Here is a 21,105-nt window from a genome sequence, read left to right as displayed (position 1 = left end):
TCCCAGCCCCCACCTCCCACCCCCTGCTGGCTTGACAGCAGCCGCTGGGCTGGAGCTAAACATTGAGTGAGCTAGGACTTGATCCCTTGCCCAAACGAGGTCAGACAAGTCAGCCTGGAGATTAATTATTGCTCCACCCCAAGGATAGGGCTGGCTGCTGTGCCCCCCAAAACAGCCGCATCAGGGAGGTGGAAGCTGGGATGCTGGCTTCCACCTCCCTTCATTGGAAAACTGCAGCAGTTGGCAGCCATGTGAAATCTGAACTTTCAGTCATGATACTGATTTTTAAATTTGATTTTTCAAGCCTTATAGTCCACCCAACTTTCTTCACCTCAGAATGGTGACAGTACCCTGAAGTACCAGCTTGCAGACAACCAACTGTATGGCACAGTTTAGGCTAAAGCCAATTTTGGTTTCTAAAGGCACTTTAATCTCTGTAAAGATTCATGTACAAAGTAGTCTTACTGGTGTGCTCTCAATTACTGTTGAGTCTCACTTCTCTAGGAAAAGTAAAGAGTTTTCAAAAAATTGAAAGTAAATTCTACAAGTAAACAAATTTATACAGTTAGTTTCACTCCTACTGGAAAGTTCAGCATCACTGCCAATACACTTTTTCCTGGCATTTAGAGGCAGCTTTTGCCACTTCAAATGTATTAGTTTGTAGAGCTCCCAGTAACTTAGAAAGTTATGTATACACTCTAGCTGTAGAGTGACTTGACTTACTGCTCCATTAGGAGCCCTCCAGTTCTGCTATTGAAGATGTTATGAATTGCTTCGGACAACATAGGAACTGCTAGGCTGACACCTCACCTTCAGAAATTAAGTACTAGTCAGGATTGGCATTTCAATGATCAGGAGGCTGTATTGCTCAAAGTGGCAATGTGAAGTTCTGATGCAAAGTGTTTTAATATCAACTGCCAAACTGAAATTGACATTTTAAGGGACTGACCATCTAGAATGCTAGACTCAACAGGGTATCAAGTTTAGTTGCATATTCTAGAATGTTTCCATTCAAACTTCATCTACACCAGTCTGAAGTAACTGCTGAGTATTATGGCTCTGGTGCCCAGGAAGGTAGCAAGCTATATGGAACAGTGAGTTTTGAGATCTGTAGCACTGAGTTTCACAACTGACAAATCCCTCTTGCTTGGTGGGAGAAAAAAAAAAGATTAAGATGTGCTTCATCTTTCTAAGAAAATGACAGTTCTGAGTACCCTGTGCATGGACACAGTCCTGCTATATTCTGATCAGGACATTAAGCCAGTCTCCATTCTTTGAAGACTGCACTCATCATTGCTACTTGTGCCTGAGCAGCTGGGTCCTTTATTCATAAACATGAACTGACAGCTTTAGAAAGCTATAGCTAAGCCATACAAAACCCATCTGAACTCAGATGTAGTCAGTGCCTGGTGCACTGAATTTCAGCCTTTGACCAGGTTTGGTGTTTGATTGCTACAAGCAGGCCAGGAGAGCACGACGAGGGTACAGAACTGTGGCTTTATTGCCTTGATCATCAAAATTCCTGTGCTCCATTTATTGTTCATGGCAGTAACAGGTGGCTCTACCTTATTTGGGTTACACCAGATTTGCTTTGCAGTTTCTACAGAATGATTGGTGGAGCTGCCATGGTGTATGAAAGGAGATTTTAAACACTGGTGTAGATGATCTTGACAGCCCCTCCCAACTGTGCTGTCTTCCTCAGTCTGTTTCTCCCCTTGCTTGGGCCACAGCCTAATGGGGATACAATTCACTTGGAACAGACACCTGTCTATGCCCAAGACTGAAGAGGCATAGCTTCTAGAAACTTCACCCTTCTGCACCTTAGGAGGAAGTTCTCTTGTCTTTGGGGATACCTGTGAGACTGTTAATACAATAATCCTTGTTTCAGTTCCACTTTAAACATCTGAATTTAAACTTAAGATGACTTCTGGCTTAGCCCAGAGAAAGTGTGACTAGCTTAGATCTCTTGAAAGCAAGGCCCTCAGGTTAGACAGCCTGCTGTCTAGGGAGCAACTTTTTCTGCTGCCCTGATCTCTTATCAGCAACCTTTGTTTCCAGGCCGGTGTCCATTGATCCAGAACTACTATCCCTACTTTCCAAGCTAATTACAAAAGCCTTTTTTCAGTAGGCTAAACTGAGCTCATGCTGCCTTTCACAAGCCATCTGGCTGATTGAATCTAGTTTGTGAAGCCTCTTAAGCCAGAGGTGGCTAACCTGCGACTCCAGATCCACATATAGTTCAGAAGTTAATATGCAGCTCCTTGTCTAGGCACCAACTTTCCATTGTGCTGAGGGGTGCTCACTGCTCAACCCCTGGCTTGGCTACATGCCCTACCCCCCTTCCCATGAGCCTGGTGTTCCCTCCCTCCTCCCCCAAGAGCCTCCTGCACACCATGCAACAGCTGATTGGGAAGTGTGGGGAGGGAGCAGGGAGGTGCTGATCAGCAGGGCTGCTGATTTATTATGGTGGCTCTTTGGCAATGTACATTGGTAAATCCTGGCTCCTTCTCAGGCTGGCCACCCTGCCTTAAGCAGTTTGTGGGCAGGTCAGTAGAGACCCTTGGTCTATGAGGGATGCTCCCTTGTATCCTGTGGTGTTGGGTAAGTATGGGCTAGTTTGTTTTATTACAAGGGAATGTTGTAGAATTAATGCATAGGACCAAGTTCTATTTACTGGCTCTGCTACAGACTTCTTGTACAATACTGGGCAATTAACCTCAATTCTCTTCTCCAGTTGTGGTTTCACAAATTTACTGAGTTTGTCCCATTGCAAGACATCCTCATATGGAAGGAGTTGCATGCTTAAGCAGATTCTCATACTATGCTATTATGGAAAGCCTTCTATGGGACATTCATTCTTCCAAAACGTTTGAGAGATTTTACAAAGGCTATTCCAAGCTAAATTTGATATTGTGCCTTTAGTATTAACATAGGCTTTAGGATATTTGTGTTATCTTTTAAATCTGTGGCAGACTGTGAAGGTGCAGCTTCTTAAACTACCTTCACTTTAGTGAAACATGCATTCAAATAGACTTTCACCATCAATCATTAATCTACTCAAAGCTATGGAGAGCCTCAGAACCAAAGCTTTTTTGTTAAAGCACTTCAAGCAGCAAAGTGCCCCTCCACCCAAGGACAACCAAAACCCAAAAAACAGTGCAGTCTCTCCCACTGGGTAGGTCTACACTACACAGCTTTTAGCGACATGGTTGTGCTGCTACAAGTCAGGAAGTGTAGCTGCTGTTTGCCAGCTCTCCTGCCAGAGCTGACAAACAACCCCCCCCACAACAAGCAGGGTGTGTTGTCAGTAGGAGCATGCTCCTGATAAGTGCCAATGTGAACAGTGCATTATCAAAATGTCTTTTGGGGTGGGGGAAGAGAAGAGGTTTAGCACCTCTTAAAGAGGAGAGGTTGTTCAATTGCCAGTGTAGAAATAGCCTCAAAGACAAGTAGGTTTTTTGTATTCAAAAATGCAGGAAGGTTGTTGAGGGTATTGTCAAGAGCATGTTCATTTGGAGAGTAGTTTTGCAGACTTGCTCTAGTTTAGGCCTTGTCTAGGCTTAGTTTTGCTGGTCTAGCAGGTGTGGTGTGGGGAGGGGGACGAGAAGGAGAGTGCACTTACTAGTGAAGAGCCACCCCACAGATATAACTATGTTGGGAAGAGCCCTGATGGAGACTCAGTTATACTAGCATAAGCACTCTTGCTGGTAGAAGCTTTTGTTGTTTGGGGAACTGGTATAATCTACACCACTAAAAGCCAGCATAAGCTGCATCTGTGCAAGGAGAGAGTGCCAATTCAGCTATAGTGGCAAATCCTTAGGGATTCTCTTCCTCTCCAGAAGATCATCTCAGCCTGTGCTCCATGTTGGTCAGCCAGTTACCCAAATCAGATGAATTGGTGTTTGTTTAGTCAAAGCAAAGGTAAGCATAGTATGAACTAGTCCCTTTACTAAAGGGAACCTGTTAAACCTAAACCAGTTCAGATTAGGTGTACCACTATGTAAGATTGGTAAAACAAGTCTCTAAAGTCTACCTTTAGAGAACTAGAGCATACAAGAGACAGTCTGCTGTATGTTTCTAGTAGAAATGGAAGAACTATCAATTGCTATTCTAAAGCAGCTTCCTGAAAACTTTGTCTGCAAGTCTTGTTCTATAAGATGACTGCTGGCCAGATAAGCAAGTTAGTTTCAGAATAGCTATGCAGGCCAAAGAAGAGAGATTCTTATATTGGGCAATTGGACTATTTATCCAGTCTAGATAACATTTCTAGCTTGATAGTTGTGAAAAGTTGAATACCAATTGTTTTATACCAAATGTGTAGACCCTCCTAGTGAGGAATTAGAGCTAAATGACTCATTAGAAGAAAGTCTAATAGTGTTACTATCTTGTAGGAGAGCATATTCACATTTCTTGCACTGGCTCCAGCCAGCCATTCTTGGAGACCATCTGAAAACTCCTGTCAGTCACTAAACCAGTCAGCAGCATTCCTTTCTGGTGGCTTAATCTTTGCTAGGGAAACTAGGTACTCTCTAAACAAGAGTCCTTTGCCTTATTCATGACTTAGGAAGTTCTCCCTCCTCCCAAGAGCACAGGTTGATCCAGCAGCCTTGGAGGCTAAATCTAAAAACTTCACTGAAATGTGCATAATCCAGGCATCTACATTCTCAGTCTCCCAGTGCTCCCTCTTCAAAAAACAAAACCCCATAGCTCAAACCTACTAGCCAGGCAAGGAGCAGAGCTGTGTCTTTACCAGTTCTGATTTCAGAAAAGCCAGATGAGCTTTATAGCTAAAACTGTTGGATAGTTCCCAAGAAGAGTCAGAAGTTACCTAGGAAGTTGTGTTCTTCCAACTCCAATCAGTATATACCATTCTGTAGTAATAGTCATTAGAGGAAATATAAGTGCTTATTTAAAGTGCAACTTATTAGAAATTCTTCTGCAATTGTCAAGAGGCAGCATGAGACGATACCATTGTGACTATGCCCTTTTGTTTCCAGTCCTCAGGGACAGGACCAGCTGTTTAAACATGCATCTCTACAAATTAAAAAGATGCCCTAGAGATGCTCACAACCTCTCTAACTTTCACTCTTAAGTTACTTGATAATCAACTGGATGGATGCACAAGCTGAGACATGGCAGTGCCCCAAAACATCCAAATCAGTTACCTTTACAGTAGTCTACTGTCAAACAGGTGTAGTGCACACTGATGTTTGATGAGTCTGCCTTGTACTACTGTGAGGAGGCTGTTTCCCCCAGAACAGTGGTTCTCACCAAGAGGTATGTATACACTCGGGGGTAAGCAGAAGTCTTCCAGATGGTACATCAACTCATCTAGGTATTTGTCTAGTTTTAGAACAGGCTACTTAAAAAGCACTAGTGAAGTCAGTGCAAACTAAAATTTCATACAATTACTTTGTTGATTCTGCTGCACACAATATTTATATTCAAGTTGATTCTATGATAAAAATGAGAGCAATTTTTCAGTAATAGTGTGCTGTAACACTTTCATATTTTTATAAGCAACTAGTTTAAGTGAGGTGAAACTTGGGGTATGTAAGACAGACTTCTGAAAGGGGTCCAGTAATCTGGAATGGTTGAGAGCCTCAGCCCTAGAATATGAGGGGGCTTGAAAAGTTCATCTTCAGGGCAAGGAATAAGCACTCTCCTGGGAAAGCTTTCAATTGGGACCTGTGTAAGTAATGCACTGCTGTTGTCTTAAGGTCTGAAAAGAGTCCCAGGGATTTTGTTGCTTGTAGTGTTGCCAACCTGCAAAGTTACCAGTTTGTCAGTTTTCCACTCCAAGCAGTAGAAGTGTGGAGAAACTGAAAATACTGCCAAGAACAGCCCAAAAATGGAGGGCAGGGTAGCAGGGACATTCATGACAATAGCTAGGAAGCTCTGAGGTTGAAAGTGGGACAGTGCTTGTCCCTTCTGCAGAGTGTGGAAAAGATAGCCTTGGGCATTACTAGTAGAGATGATCATACAAGGGTGAGAACCAGAGCAGTTTGAACCCTTACCTCCCCCTGCCAGCCAACAGAAAGAGGGAAGGTAGTTGCTCCCCAACTATATCTTCAGTGGTGGCAAAGAGCATTTAAGCCATCTGACTATGAATCTTCTGGTAAATTTTAAGTTCTAGGTGTGTGGCTAGGATGCACAAAATAGTGGGTGAGCAAGTGTTAAACAGCAGAGGAAAAAAGGACCATCATAATGTGTGGGGCAGATGGAACAGTACAAGTGTTCTTTGATACCTCTGAATAAAATGGACAGAGTTAAGAGGAAACTAGTGTAATAGGTAGTCACTATTTAATTAGTGCTGTTAGCTAGGAAGCACAGCAGTACAGGTATTCATCCTGGCTGATGTGGCCAGAACAGCCCAGCAGAACACCTCTGCTCTTGTAGAGGAATACTATGGGATCTTTGACCCAGCAGATATCCTGGTAGCAGAGTAATTGGGAATTATGCCAGGTTATTTGAAGTTAGTATTTCAGTAAGTGATCCAATAAAACCTCACAAGCAAATGTTTGCAGTCAAGGCTTATACTGAAACTCTTCCACTCCAGGGCTAGTGTAGGGAAATGTCTTTGTTTTCCCTCTCAGAAGTTGAGCTAAACATTTAGAGGATGGTATCCACTTCAAGAGATTTCTATTACTCACCAGTCATGACATTCTGCATGAAGGAAAGTAGTTTAAGAGAAATTAAAGTGGAAAGAGTACATATGGATTTTGTGAATAAAAGATCTAAGTTAAGTAGACACCCATTGTCCTGAAGCATTCTTTCAGCTTGAAATGTGACAACTTCCCACTACTCCATCCTAGAAGTGGCAAGATATCCAGAGGCCTGGTCACCTCCCCCCATGAAAGAGGTCTATTTATAATACTTCAAGAGAACAGCATAACTTTGCTGCTAACTGGGTAGCTAAGAAAGCAATTTCTCAGGAATTTAATACTTCTACTTGGTGGGTTAACTGAAGTGCCTTTTTCTATTCTGAAATGTGCTGTCGGAAGTGAAGTCCACCATGGGTTCAACATATACCAACCAATGCAAATTGTGACCTTTTGGTGAATAAAAATTACATCTGAAGTTCAGATGCTCATTTGACACTAGATATCAGAACTAGACTTGATGGTAGCTGTTCAGTCAAAGGACAAACCTTTACCACTACACATGGTTAAATTCTGCGGCAACAATGTTAGGTGGTTAGTGTGACTTAAACCAGACAAGGTTTAGAGATGAAGCAAATTTAGTGATTGAACTAATTAACTGGTTGTTTGTTAAGACGACAGCAGCTAGTCTGACCCATGCATTTAGAGGTTTTGGGGAGGATGTGGTATCCATTATGATCAATCCAGTTTTGATGCCATTAAGTGGAGAGCCCAATACAAGAAATCTAACTGAATGAGCAGATCCACATGACATGATTTGATGCAGTAAGGGATGCAGTTAATTGGCAGCCCAGAATAGCATGTCATAGTTAAGCATTAGGTACAGCCTTGCTTATTCTGTTATGACTCAGGCATTAGAGATCTCTGGCCAGGCAAACATTCCTTGACCCTATTGAGTCACTGTGCATACAGAGTACTTTTAAATGGATTATAAGCTACCTTGAGAACGTTGTCCAGAGGTCCACAGAGCAAAACACACTTCTTGCAGGCATGTTAAGGAAATGCCTTCTGTTCATCTGCAAGTACCCTTCAGGCATCATTTACAACAGTTAGACTTAGTTTCCCTTATGGAACAAGTTATGCCATTACAATTACACATTTAACTAAAGCCAAAAGATAGAGCTTTCTTTCGGAGGCTCCTGAGTTTACATTTAAGTCAGTTAACAACAGCTACTGTTTGGATGCAGAAGTGCTCCTTAAACTTAAACAAGCAAAGTGTTTACTATGTCATGGTTACCACAAAACTACTTCACTTTGAGCTTTTCTTCAAACACTTAAGTATTTAGTACCATCCTTGAGGAACTCACTATGCTTGTACAGCACCTCAGATGGTGCCTATGCATTCAGATGTATCTGTATAGTAGCAGTAACAGATGGCAGCTTCCTGTCAGATGTATATGAAAGTAATTAAGTCTCCCAAATTACAGGAAGTGTTAATGGCATTTTAAGTGGACTGTGTGTTTCTGTAGAATTGAGTGTCCTTTTGCCAGTTAGGACTTCAAAGATAGACCTCTTGATGAGCAGGAGCACAAAAATATGAATCAAGCATGTTTTGAGAAAGCTGATAATTTGAGAAGCTTCACCAAGTTGGGTTTAAGATTTGATATGGGCCACATTTTAATTCAGTGTTTCAAAGACTACCTCCCCTCAAATATTACTACCCATCTGTTTTGTTCCCTTTAGTGTGCTCTTCCCCCCCTGCCCATTGGTAGCTGGCAGCTCCAGTCCCAAAAAGAGGAAATTGGAAACAAGGAGCAGCCAGCCTCTTTGCAGATTAGACACCCATAGATACAGCTGAAAATGAGCAGCTAGCACCATGTGACCAGTCAGCTCCTCCTCATGGGTCAACAAGTGATCAGTGGACTTGTTTTCGGAGAAAGGTTAAAATTACTGCAATTTTCAGTTAGTCTAGAGCCTCAGTTTCCTATCAGCTTTTGAAATGCTGATAGCAAGACATGCTGCTGGAGTGCTTTGTTTTACAGAGGGTAAAACATCCTTCAGGGTTCCACCAACCAGGTTTCAGAAGCCAATACTCAGAAAAGATGCAGCAATGAAGCCATTGTAACTTATGATTCAGCCACACTATCTTAAGTCAATCCAGTGGCCAGTTTCTTGTGGACATTTAAAGGAATGTCATCTTAGTCAATGTGGGTGAGCTGATACTTCTGTGAGTGGAAGGGACAAGTTTTCAACATGGCTACAACATTACTTTAAGATGTTATTTCTCAGTAGATTATATCCTGAAGAGATCATGGAGTCCAGTAGTTAGAGGCCAGGATGGGAGCCAGGACTAGGTTTTTCACTTTGGACAACTACTTGTGTCAGTTTGTCTGTACATCATGGGTAAGGCATGCTAAAGCGTAGCTTTTTCAAGGGTCCCAAGAGAATTACTTGCAAGTATCTAGTAAGTTCCTTGAGGCAGGGTGTCTTATCTAGTACTCAACACATTTAACTTTAATTTCCTGCTTTACTAGGAAGAGACTTTATTCACTATTCTGTTTTGATAGTTATTTGCCAGATACCAAATATCAAGTACTGATGTTTGTGTACAAGTTAGAGATACATAGCAGTTCCATCTAATACCAAATATACAAATAGTATTCATAAAATTACATTTAGACTTTCCCATACAAACATTAAACTAGCTTAATGGGGGAAGGGGGTGGGACAGGGGACTGACAGAAAAAGGCAAGCATGACAACACAATAGTGATAGAAAAATCAACTTACACTGGGGGGAGCTACAGGACAATGGCTTAACTTCCAGGCTCCAGTCAGAAGCTGCAAGGCTGCTTTGCCAGGCCAGGAGACTAGAGATCAAGAGGACAAAGCAGTCAAAGCACCATCTCAGGAGGAGACAGATGGCATAGGTTGTGGGGAGAGACACAAACCTGACTTTAGACTGGGGTGGGCAAACTATGGCCTGCAGTCCAGATCTGGCCCCTCAGAGCTTTGGATCTGCCTCACGGGATTGCCCCCCCCATGCTACCATAGGCCTCCTGCTGCTCTCAGAAGTGGCTGGCACCATGGGGGGGGGGGGGGGGAGAACCAGAGGTCTTAGTGCATTGCCCTTGCCTCCAGGCACCACCCCTGCAGCTCCTACTGGCCAGGAATGGGGAACCATGGCCAATGGGAGCTTTGGGGGAGGTACTTAGGCATGGCAAGGGCAGCACATGGAGCCCTGTGCCCCTTCCTCCCCCAGGGGCCACGCAGGGACATGATGCCGGCTACTTCTGAGAGTGGTGCTGCTGCTGCCACCCTGGAGCTGCTTTAGGTAAGTGGTGACAGGCTGGAGCCTGAACCCCTCCTGCACATTCCCTGCCCTGAGCTCCCTCCTGCAGTCTGCACCCCAACCTCCTGAGCCCCCTGCTGCACCCCCTCCCACACCCCACACTCCCCTGCCCTGGCCCTGCATACAATTTCCCCACCCAGATGTGGCCCTCAGCCCAAGAAGTTTGCCCACCTCTGCTTTAGGCTGTTGGCCTATCAGGTGACCATCAAGGAGTGGTCGACAGTAAGTAGATAAAGTATCCCTGCATACAGGCTGACTTAAGATCCACTTTCTCCAAAATGCTTTGCTTCTAAATACTATGCTTTAAGAAGTCCGTTTCATTACTACACACCACTGTCACAGGGGACTAGAATCCTAGGTCCTAGACACAAGTCAGACCTGCCAAGATAAAAATCATTGATGCATAGGGGACTGCAGCTGCAGCCTGGTGTGGAAATCAGGTGACTACATATCGAGAGACTTCAGTGTGAGGCCCCAGGGGGATGTACTTGAAGAAACCAGAAGAGAAGAGGTGCAGTTAACCCTGTAACTGACACCCAGGATTTGAAGGTTACAGAATTCTTGAGGACGTGGCACCTGTGATTAGTCTCAAAGTTGTGAAAGTTTAGAAACAAAATTATATCATGGCTCAATTATACTTTCTGCTGCCCTCCAAATACAGTGTGGGCGGGGGGTCAATATTAGCTGTGCACAAAAGTCTGAGTTATTTTAGAGTCAAATATAAAACTGCACCACAGAGCATGTTTGTTAAAATTGTGGATTAAGGATAAGATTATGTCTGAGGTCATGGACTGTGTCTTCAGAGATCTCCATGACATTTTCTGTGCCCAGCCACTGAGGGTGCTGGGAATTGTGCCCCCCCTTCTGCTTGGGCTTTAGTCATTCCTCCCCGCAAAAAAATCAGCTGTGCCCCCTCTCATTATTTTTAGTAAAAGTCAGACAGATCATGGGCTTCTGTGAACCTCTGGTTATTGCCTGTGACTTACTAAAAAAAGTGACAAAATCATAACCTTATGGATTATGGACAAGTGTAAAAGTGAAAGCTTGAATGAAGCATTTGGCAGTTTTAGGGACATTAAATCTAAAATTGAGCCTAAAGGCTCAAGTCCAATAAGAGTGTTTGCAATCCAAAAGGACAGGGGGAAAAAAAACTGGAGATACTGTAAACATTTCAACATTGAACCTGGAAGTGAAATTGACTAGACAGACTTGTCCAACCCAAAAAACTAAATCTTGAGACATTAGATTAAAAAAACAAAAACTGAGTTAAACAGGGAAATTTGCTGGTTTACAGGATAATGTAAGTTGATGTCCCTTTGTCAGATTGGTTTCTGTACATGTTGACTCAGATCGCCAATTACATTTTTATTTCCTCCTGGCCTTGTGTTTTCCCCTACTGCCATTGCTCCCTCTCTTTGGTGTCCATAGAAGCAGTACTTGTCTCAGGCTGTTGCACAGCCTGAAATTACAGCATCATGTGTGGGCTCAGCATGTTTAATCACCTGAAACTCCCTCGCTGTGAAAGCAAATGCTGTAAGTCAGCCTTGCCTGATATCCAAAAAATTTACAACTGCTATCCTTAGGTTTGTTAATACCAATAAAAGCTACTCCTTTTGAAGAAAGCCACCATATAAGATTTTCTTCAGCAAGGGATGTCTATCAGCACAACTTTTACAGGGGGTTTTCAAACAAGATTTCAAAGGTCTCAGTCAATGAGATGGAATATGCCAGAGGCAAAAAGATAGAGTACTTCTACACTGCAGTAAGAGACCCATTGCCCAGGTCAGCTGACTCAGACTTCCAGGGATAAACATTGCAGCGTGGAGGTTTGGACTTGGTCTGGAGCCCAGACTCTGAGACCCCACAAGGGGGGGGGGAGAAGGGAAGAGAAGAGAGAAGGGTCTCAAGCCTGGATCCAGCCTAAGCCCAAATGTTTACACTGCAATTTTTAGCCCTGCAGCCTTAGCCCAAGCCAGCTGATCTTGGCTCCAAGCCTCAGTGCTTTTTTTTTTTTTTTTCCAATTGCAGCGTAGACATTCCCTGATGGGAGAAGAATCTTACAAGGGTGAGGGAGAGTCTTTGCAATTTTAGGATGGGTACACAGAATGAGCAATTTTAGCAAGGCTACGCACAAACTCTGATATTAGATAAGGGTTGCCATACCCCATCCCCACCCTTGCCTCTCCCTATGAGGAACACCCAATGAGAAGCCTAGCCCCAGCTGCTTAGAAGGAAAAGGTGCTAGGATTCCACCCCCTCCTCCAATGTTATTCCTAGTCCTTGATAGCGCCTTCTCCTGGATTACCTCTAGTGAGAAGAGATTATCTTCCCCATTCTCCAGGTCCTTGAACTAGTGGGGAAGCTAATTTTAAATAAGTCCCCATCCCTATCCTTGTTCCCAGAATAAACTGCTAGGAAGTTTTAGGTTAAGTGTCAGCCTCACCAGCAGTGTTCTTGCTCAGTACATTGCCATGCCACCAGGTGGTGGCATTTTTCTCCTCCTCCTGCAGAACGCTTAAAGAGATCAGGTGCCAGTGGAATCTTCCATTCACAATGCACCCAATACCTGCTTTTTGCTTCAATGGGTATTCTACAAAACCCCTCACCTTAGTACCTGAGGTGACTCCACTTCCCACAAGTCTTCTCCCACATCTTGTAAAAGTGTTTCCTGAATGCATTTCTGGATCTTGAGACCAAGCAGTGAGTCAAGTTTACTGCTAATGGTGTTCTCTATGCAGGAAGATTTACCAGCATCACTCCCATGTGGGCACTTATTCTAGTACAAGAGTGGCCTTTTTTGGTTCAGCTTAAACACCTTCCCCAGAGACAAAAAAGTCATACTGGAATAAGTACTTACATGAGAATTATGCAGGTAAAGCTATATTGGTTTAAATTCACACCTTAGCATATTCTAATATCACTTGCCCAGATGGACAAGCCCTAAGGAAGGCCGAATCAGGACCAAACACTAAAATGACTGAGACTGAGCCCCTATCCATCCTTAAGGCTAGATTAGAGTTGTCCTCAGAGCATCACTAGGGTCTTGCCTATACCAGTTGGTATTACCACCATGGAAAATAGGATATCCCTTTCTAGATTAGACAAGGCTGCAGGAGTGCCAACATGAGGGTTAAAACCTGGTGTTTAGGTGGCGTTAGACAATAGAGTGTTCACCACCACCTGCCATGTCAACACTAGTTTCTTCACTAGAAGAAATTAACTGGTAGCATCAGTGGGAAAGTTTTATGAGTTGAAGGCTCACACTACAGAGAATTAAAGTTGCTGAGATGTTTAACAGGTGTTTATCTATTGCAAAGGAATTGGATTTCTTTCCAGTTTAGCCTCTAGATTTCCAACACTGCATAGTACCTTAAGAGTGGAAGTAGGACAGAAGAAATTTCTATTTAACCTCTATGCTACAAAGGAGGCCCTAGAGGGTCTTAAAACTGTGCTGGCCTGCCTACCAATGACATGCATGGGTTGTCTACCTCTATCTTAAAGACTAGAATCCAACTAAGAAGTGAAACCTGACTGGAGAGAGAAATAAAGGTGATTCCTTCCATTTATGACTCAGGCCTTTGAGTTAAGCAAGCTATTGTTAGCAAAGGCATATCCAATGAGTCTTCAAGGGAAGAGACGGCTGCAAATACATATGAGTATTTCAAGAAAGCCTCAAAGATAGCATTACAAAACACTGAGGTTTCTAATGGTAGGAAATAGAAGATCTGATCAGTGTTTCCAAAGCAAATAAGGTACTCAGATCCACAGTGATGAGCATGGTACACCTAGACAAAAGTGAGGGCACTGACTCCTCTTCACATCACCTTCAAGTTACTCACTGTTCTCCCCTCCCTCTAACCCTTTTTAATTAGAAGAGGAAGGAGTTTGTCTGGGAAACAAATGTATAATTAAGCAGCAGTGGCTTTTTTTACTTGGGTGTCTACCTCTCATTCTACCAGTCTGTGGAGTAAGATACCACACCCTGATATTAAATGGTCTACCCTTGCTGCATTGTGTATATTCTAGAGAAGCCCTGCTCTGGGTCACTTGAACCAGGGGAGTTACTGCAGTATGAAGCCACAGAGGAAGACATGGACACTATATTTATTCAGAAGAGTAATCTTGTATCCTTCAAGGGATCTGGAGGCCAGCTATACAGAACTGAACCTGCAGCTACACCAGAAGAGTTACTACACTGACAGTTAAGGTTATTTGTCCTACTTATTTTTCCTGAAAGTAGTCAGGTTTGGAGCAAGCCACAGCAACTTAATGTGAAATGGTCCAGTGACATAAGATTAACATATCAGAACAAGGACAGCTGTAACTTCTTACTGAAAAGAAATCTTTAGCTTCAGAGTCATTTACTTTGTAAATCAATTTAATTCTATGCAGCTTTACTAATCTCACCCCACTAGCTCAGGTGCAGCAGAAGTGTGCTCCAATGCAAGACACTGGCAAAAAGCCAAAACCAAGCATTCAATTTAGCTAAATGAGAATGATTGAGACCCAGCCATAACAGAAGGCATCTTGTTCTTAGGTAACTAGCAGCTACCCATTTCTTCATTTGATTTTTTTCCTTCTAAGTCAAACAGTACTAAGATATATTTATTAACTGCATCTAAGAACTTGTACAATAAAAAATAAGAATGGAAATATTGTTATCCGGTCCCTTCCAAAGCCAAATAAACCAGCCTGTCTAAAGCCTAGTACACAAGTATAAAATGTACTGCTTAAAAATTGTAAGATATTCTGTAACAGAACCTTCATTAACACTTTCTGCTATATAACACAGACTACCAGGAATGCTTATTTTAAACTAGCCAAATTAAGCCTTGGTGTTTGTCAGTTCAGTTTCTTACTGCTTATATTTACAGGCCCAAATCAGCTCCCTCAAGCTTAATCACTCAAATCTGGTACCACAAGGAATTTGTAATGTTTTCCTAGGAAAACAGCCACCATTTGTCAGTAATGTTAAAAAACCTCACAAAAAACATGCATGCCCATCTCAAATCAGATGAATATTTCAGCTATTAGTATTAATAGCTAATTAAATATGGGTCATATAACCCAAACCCTAGAGAAAGCTACAAGTGTAGCTACATAAAATATTGTATTAGTCACTCCAAAGGATCTTTTGCATGGAGACTTGCAGATGCTCCAAGACCACCGGGCTGACTAAGCTCTGGTTCAAACACATTTGCAAGAAGGACTTGAAAACTTTCAAGCAGCATGGGCAGATGCCACTATCGGGCTACATGGAGGGCTGCACTCCATCAGGGAGTCCGAGAGGCTGAAGACAGGTAGTGTGCGCACACAAAGTGCAGTGCTAGTAGCGTGCCAGTTTCATCTTCTGGCCCTGTGGCTCCATTATCCATGGTGAGGCCTGTTACTTGAAACTTGGCCTGTAGCTACTCAAACTGCTGCAGTGAGACAGGAACTCAACTGCTTTGATCCCTACATCATCTTTGAGGCAAACTGTTGCCATAAAGAGGTAATCAATGTAAAAACATCCCTTATAAAAATGTACGGAAAAAAGACCTCATTTACCATCCCCAAATAGTTTGTAGGGGGGGATTTATGTTGTAGTTTTGTACAAGGTTTACTTTAATCTTGTCTCACCGAAAGCTGCATTTATGAAGATTATACTGAGAGAATAGCTAGTGCTCCCTAAGAAAAGGTTCCCCAGTGACAAAACCCAAGGTCATGAGATTAGCTATAAACTGACATTTCTGTAGCCTTGACAAAGTCTTGCTTTCCTCACCATCACTGCAAGTATGCATTAGCAAAAGCACTGTTTGAGAAACAGCTTGCCTCATGTATAGAACTTTTCATTCCTGGCTGTAGAAGCGATAGAGCAGTCTCACAGGAACACTAGGCTAACAGCAACAATGACATCACTGAGGCAGATCTGTGCTGAGCAGAAAATGTAGCAGCAAAGTGAACCTTAAGAGCTGCTTGCTCAAAAAAGCACAAGATCAGCAAGGATGTCTGAATTAGGGAACATCAGGGAAGAAAATCCAACATGTGACAAAAACATGCTGTCTGTATTTCTTAGAAACCTACTGGTTCCTGTGCTTGTATGTTGTCTTGACTAGGTTTTCTTAGCCAGAGTTTAGAAATGTACTTGTTCCTCTATGACAGGTTTCAGCTTCCAATAAGTCATGCTTCCAACTGTTTAAAGATGCCCTATTCCAGCATTTAGCTGCAAGATAGTAGTATTTTATCAACTGTCAGTTTTAACTATGCAATTAACAGGACCAGACAGAAAATCTTTAAGTTGACCAGGCTAAATTTAAAATGGCTATTCTCTAAACAGGAAAAAATTAAGTTTAGCCTTGACAATAGAGGCAGGTGGCTAAGAGATCATTGTTTTAGAAGACCACAGATGGAAAGAAAGCACTAAACAATAGTTGACAGTAGTGATTACCAATATATTGTTGTGTTTGAAGTCAATGTTTTTACAAGTAGTGTATTCTTCATATGCTAAGTGCCTGTTCCTCAGGAAGCTTTGCCATTGGATAGCAGATTAGGGCACAGTTTTTAACTGTAAAGCCAGCGCCGGAAGATCACTACTACCACCACCACCAAAATGCATGCTAGGTTGTTTATTGTGCACAGCCATTAATGCTCTATGGCTTCTGCCAGTCATGTCAATTCAGAGTCTTGTACCTGAACTGCAACTGCTCCAGTGTTTGTCTGCACCATGCTTTCCTTGGTACAGGCTACTGAATTTAAGCTGCACTTGATGTTTCCTACTTTGGCTGCATAATGAAAACAAGCTTTTTAGGGAGAGGTGGGAAGAGTGTTACTTTCTGCAAGTCACAGCCCTGAGCTTTTTGACCTAGGAAAGAATTCTACCACTGGTAATGGGACCCAGTGATAAACACAAAGTTTTGGCAAAAAAGCCTGAGCTAGACCAGAGTCTATATACTGTAGGTTATAGACTAAAAGTTATGTCTGTACTACAGACACTATGCCAGTATAGACTGTCTATATTACGGCAGCGTAGCTATCTATGCTGACTGAAGGGAGGTTTTCCAGTTGGTGTAAAAACACCATCCTTGAGCAAAAGTAGTTAGGTTAGTGGAGGCATTCTTATCGGTCTCTACCCTGGAGGTTAGATCAGCATAGCTCTATCAGCCAGGGGTATGACTGGGTAGGAGGAAATAACCAGCATAGCTATGTTGGACTTTAACATTGAGTGTAAACTTCACCTTTTAACAACAGATTCCAAAATAGTTTAATTAAACTGATGCACTTTTGTATAGTTTGGGCTTTGACTATAGGCTAAAGTTTCTTGGCATCCTGCTACACAGTAATCCACCACCATTCTAGAGGATCAGTAGTTTTTTTTTCCCTTGCATCTTAGTAGTATGGTGGCATCCTTTGCCTTATTCCTTAATCTTTAGTTTTAGACCAGGCTTTGTAGGCCACCTACATCAAAACAATTTGGGTCTGTCAGAACAACTGCTTCCAATAGCAGTTAAGTAGGCAGTCTTGTGTACACCCCACTTAATTGCATCTTACAGTGTCTTACCTTTGGACTGGTAAAGTTTCACAGCATGACATTTGCAAATATTCTGCAACTTAATTTTCTAGGAAGAGACATTCTCCTCTACCCCAGGAGGAGAGATAGAGTCTAATACAAGTTAGAAACTGAAGCTATCTATATCGTGTCACACAACAATGGGCTCTCCCCAAAGAAGTTTTGTCCATAAATTTGTTCCCGACAGGTAGTCACATGAGACGTCCACACAAGACGATGTAATAAAAATTGCTACTGAAGTTCAGAGTCCAAAAGCACTCTTGTCCTTGGACATTTGAGTATGGTCCAAAAGCAAATAGGCATTGAGCTACAGAACCCACTTTGACTTACCAAAGAAACACACCAAAAACCCCAACAGCTGTGGAGAATCTAGTTAGATTTATTTCAGAGCTGTTCCAGTGTGACCAGTTACATTAGTGTATTTTTAAGCCATGCTTCACAATATCTAGTGTTCTGCCTTAAGCATCTTTGTAGATTAGTACTCTAGAAATAACAATCTGTTATATTGTACTTTAAGAATTTGAGAAGTGTTTCTTGATCATCCTAATTGATTACAATTTCTGAAGATCTTCATATATTAGATTCCGCAGTTGCAGTAGATTACTTGTTGACAAAGCTAAAGACTGTTGTATGGCTTTACAACTTAATCCAATCTTGTACCTTTCTGAACTAGAAGCCTGGAATGGCATTAGACTATAACAGTGCATGTGGAAGAGAAGTTTGGGATTACATTTTAAGTGCTTAAGCATTATACTTTATTAGGAAAAGTTCAGAATGCAAAGTATCCACCAAATCTAGACAAAGTATTATTAGTTTGTTGATAGCAAGTCATGTGTTTAGTCAGCTGCTGAAGTCACAAGGGAAAGACAGAATATGCGTTCTTCCTATGAGGGCATGGCAGAACTACTGATTTAAACAGTGAATACACAGTAGCCTACCTACTTTAACCAAACTTCACTCCAACAGATTATAAACAAGAGTTAGTACACTCCAGACAGCCATGCTTAAAGTGCACAGGCCAAGCTGAGACGTAAAGCATTTAAATCAAATACTAGCTGTCTTGGCTGTAAACAAGAGTTCTATGTTAAGTATCAGGGGTAGCCGTGTTAGTCTGTATCCACAAAAACACCAAGGAGTCTGGTGGCACCTTAAAGACTCCTAGTTCTAAAATTACTTAAAGCCATAACCTGACAAATGAATTCAGATACTCTAGTAGAGCGGGTTGGGTTATGTACTTTTTTTTATTACCCCATCTACATTTCTTTATCAAGTAAGAGATTGAGTTGCAATTTGCATAGCACAGAAGAGTTGTTAGTGTTTGGTAGCAGTTCACTATAGACACATTATGGCAATAGAGTTGTTAGTGACATAAAAACGGATATTTCAGTCTTATTTAAGTCTTTAACCCTTATAATTCTCATACAAAAAGCTTCCTTCTTGTTCGGGAGGAATTTGTGACACCTTGTTTTCAGTTGACATGTTTGCACACAGTCCCTTATGTTATAGCAGCTTTGTTCCACCAGGAAAAGTTTTCAAAAAGTTATGCAAGGGAGACAGTTAAACATGCTGGCCTTTGTTTGACTCAAGTTTTTATGTCTTACCAAGGCACTTTGTCTTAAAGAGTTTTAGACATGTGTGTGTGTATACACACACTCCAACTAACTAGCCTTGAGCTAAAAAGCTAGTAACAAGTCAGTATGATCAGAATTTGTTTTAAGATACAGCTAAACCAATACATTATGCTAGTAGTTAGGTATTCATTCATATTTAAGTCCCTCATTAACTTAACTTCTATATATTTTAAAAAGTTTAGCATTGCATCATGCTTAATTTACCCCCATAAGATACTATTGCAGTCTACAGCACTTTAGCATCTAGTTTAATTCTTTCTATCATTGGATCAGTCTTTACACATGCAAAGAAGTTACTTGCACAATAACTGCCAGCCTATTCAGCTGTCTGTGTTGTCCTGTTATTAATTATACTAAGGGCAGTCTGCTAGTAAGATAATTATGTCCACTGAGTAATATTTCAAGCAAATTATAGTATTTCTTTATGAAGATCACATATTCTTAGCCTCTAGCTGTCCCCCTCTTCTCTCCAGAATCTTTGCAGGAATCTGATGACAAAATATGGTAGCTATGTGTGACCAAAGAGGGGGGAAAAAAACAAACACACCTTTCCTATCATAAATTTCATCCTGAATCCTAATTGAGCTCTTACTGATTTTCATGGAGACCACAATACACATGAACAATACAGACAGCTAGAAAGGCTGAAGGGATAGCCTCTTCCACAAAAAAGAACTAAACTTAGCTACAGCATCCATATTGATCAGGAAAGGTTTATATCCAAAACATCAGTTTTCTTATTAGTGATTCTGAAGCATTAAGAAAGCTTCATTGTTACACAGGAGGACTGAGAGAAAGAAATTCTTAAGCCTGTCTCAGTCCTCATACATGCCACTTCTGTCAGCCCCACAACGCCGAGCTCAGTGAGTTCTCAATCACGCAAATCCCAGTATCAGGGAAGAGCCCCTTCCTCTGGCACAGCATGAGACACAAAGGAATAAGCTTCCGGGTCCATCAACTCCCACCCATTAGTCCCCGCAGCTGGGAAGAGAAAGCCCCCCCTCACAGGCCCGCTCCCCCTCCTACTCCAACAAGGGAGGAGCCCCGCTGCCACCGCCTCCCAGAGCCCCTCCTCTCGCTTTAGAGCTAGATACCGGGACCTTCTGCCTCTCCGTCCTCAGAGAGAGTAGGGTGGAGCCGGCTGCCTTCCCCGAGGCTGAGAAGACGTGGGGGGGGGGGGAAGGGGAGGAGAGAGAAGGGGGAGAGAGCAGCTGCCCCCCCCCCGCCCGCTCCGATTCGGGGAGCGAGCTCCGCTACCTCCTTCGCTCGCAGCGCCGGGCCGACGCTCCCGGCGCCAGCAACACACTGCCCCCAACACAAACCCCGGCGAGAGCCCGCTGCCTCTGCCCAGTCACAGCCTCCCCGTCAGCCCCTCCCAAGAGGACCCCCTCCAGCCTCCGTCGTCCCCCCGCACAAAGCCCCAGTGCGAGCGAGGGGGGAAGCAGCCCGTAGGCCACGGTCCTAGGCCCACCTCCCTGCCCCGGAGGGAAGAGAGCCCCACAGCCCTGCCAACTCGGCCACTCACCGCACTCAATAGCCCCGCGACACCTGCTCCAAGCCTCGCTTCCTCCTCCGCTCCCTTCGGCTCCGCTTTAATGGGGCCAACAGCCTCTCCGCTTTCACTTCCGCCTCTCCCTGGCCAGCTTCCGGTCACGGGACCATCCAGCGCTGCGACGTCAGCACGCACGGGATAGGGCGTGGGGCAGTCGCCCGCTGGACTCGCGTCACATGTCCAAGCACGGTCGTCTTGGCGTCACCTGGGTGGCCATCTTGGATTCCAGGCCCTTGAGTGGAGCGTCGGAGTCAGCCCCGCCTTCTCCGTGTCACGTGCACATCCTGGGGCCTGGGCCCTCGGCGAGAGGCACGTGGGTTCCCGCGGTGCCCTGGAGCCGCCCGCCCGAGGGCATGGTCCCGGCCCAGTGCCCCGCACGGCTCAGCCCGCTGTGGCAGGCCTGCCCGGCACGGGGTTCCTCGT

General features: G+C 43.3%; 1 protein-coding gene across 2 annotated transcripts in view; it reads right to left on the bottom strand.

Moving 5' to 3' along the window:
- Positions 1–20,791, bottom strand: part of RAB7A (RAB7A, member RAS oncogene family) — a 31,720-nt gene extending 10,929 nt beyond the window's left edge. The window contains exons 1-2 of one of the 2 annotated variants that reach the window (XM_073351398.1): positions 20,656–20,791; positions 9,392–9,471 (exon numbers count right to left, since the gene is read on the bottom strand). The gene's annotated coding sequence lies outside the window, so the exon portion shown is untranslated. The remainder of the gene's footprint in view (positions 1–9,391; positions 9,472–20,655) is intronic. The other variant, XM_073351397.1, reaches the window with a different exon arrangement.
- Positions 20,792–21,105: the final 314 nt, after the last annotated feature.

This window comes from Lepidochelys kempii, chromosome 7 (genome assembly GCF_965140265.1).
Source record: "Lepidochelys kempii isolate rLepKem1 chromosome 7, rLepKem1.hap2, whole genome shotgun sequence".
Lineage (NCBI taxonomy): Eukaryota > Metazoa > Chordata > Testudines > Cheloniidae > Lepidochelys > Lepidochelys kempii.
Note: the sequence above shows the minus strand (reverse complement) of the source record. Positions and strands in the feature narration are given on the sequence as shown.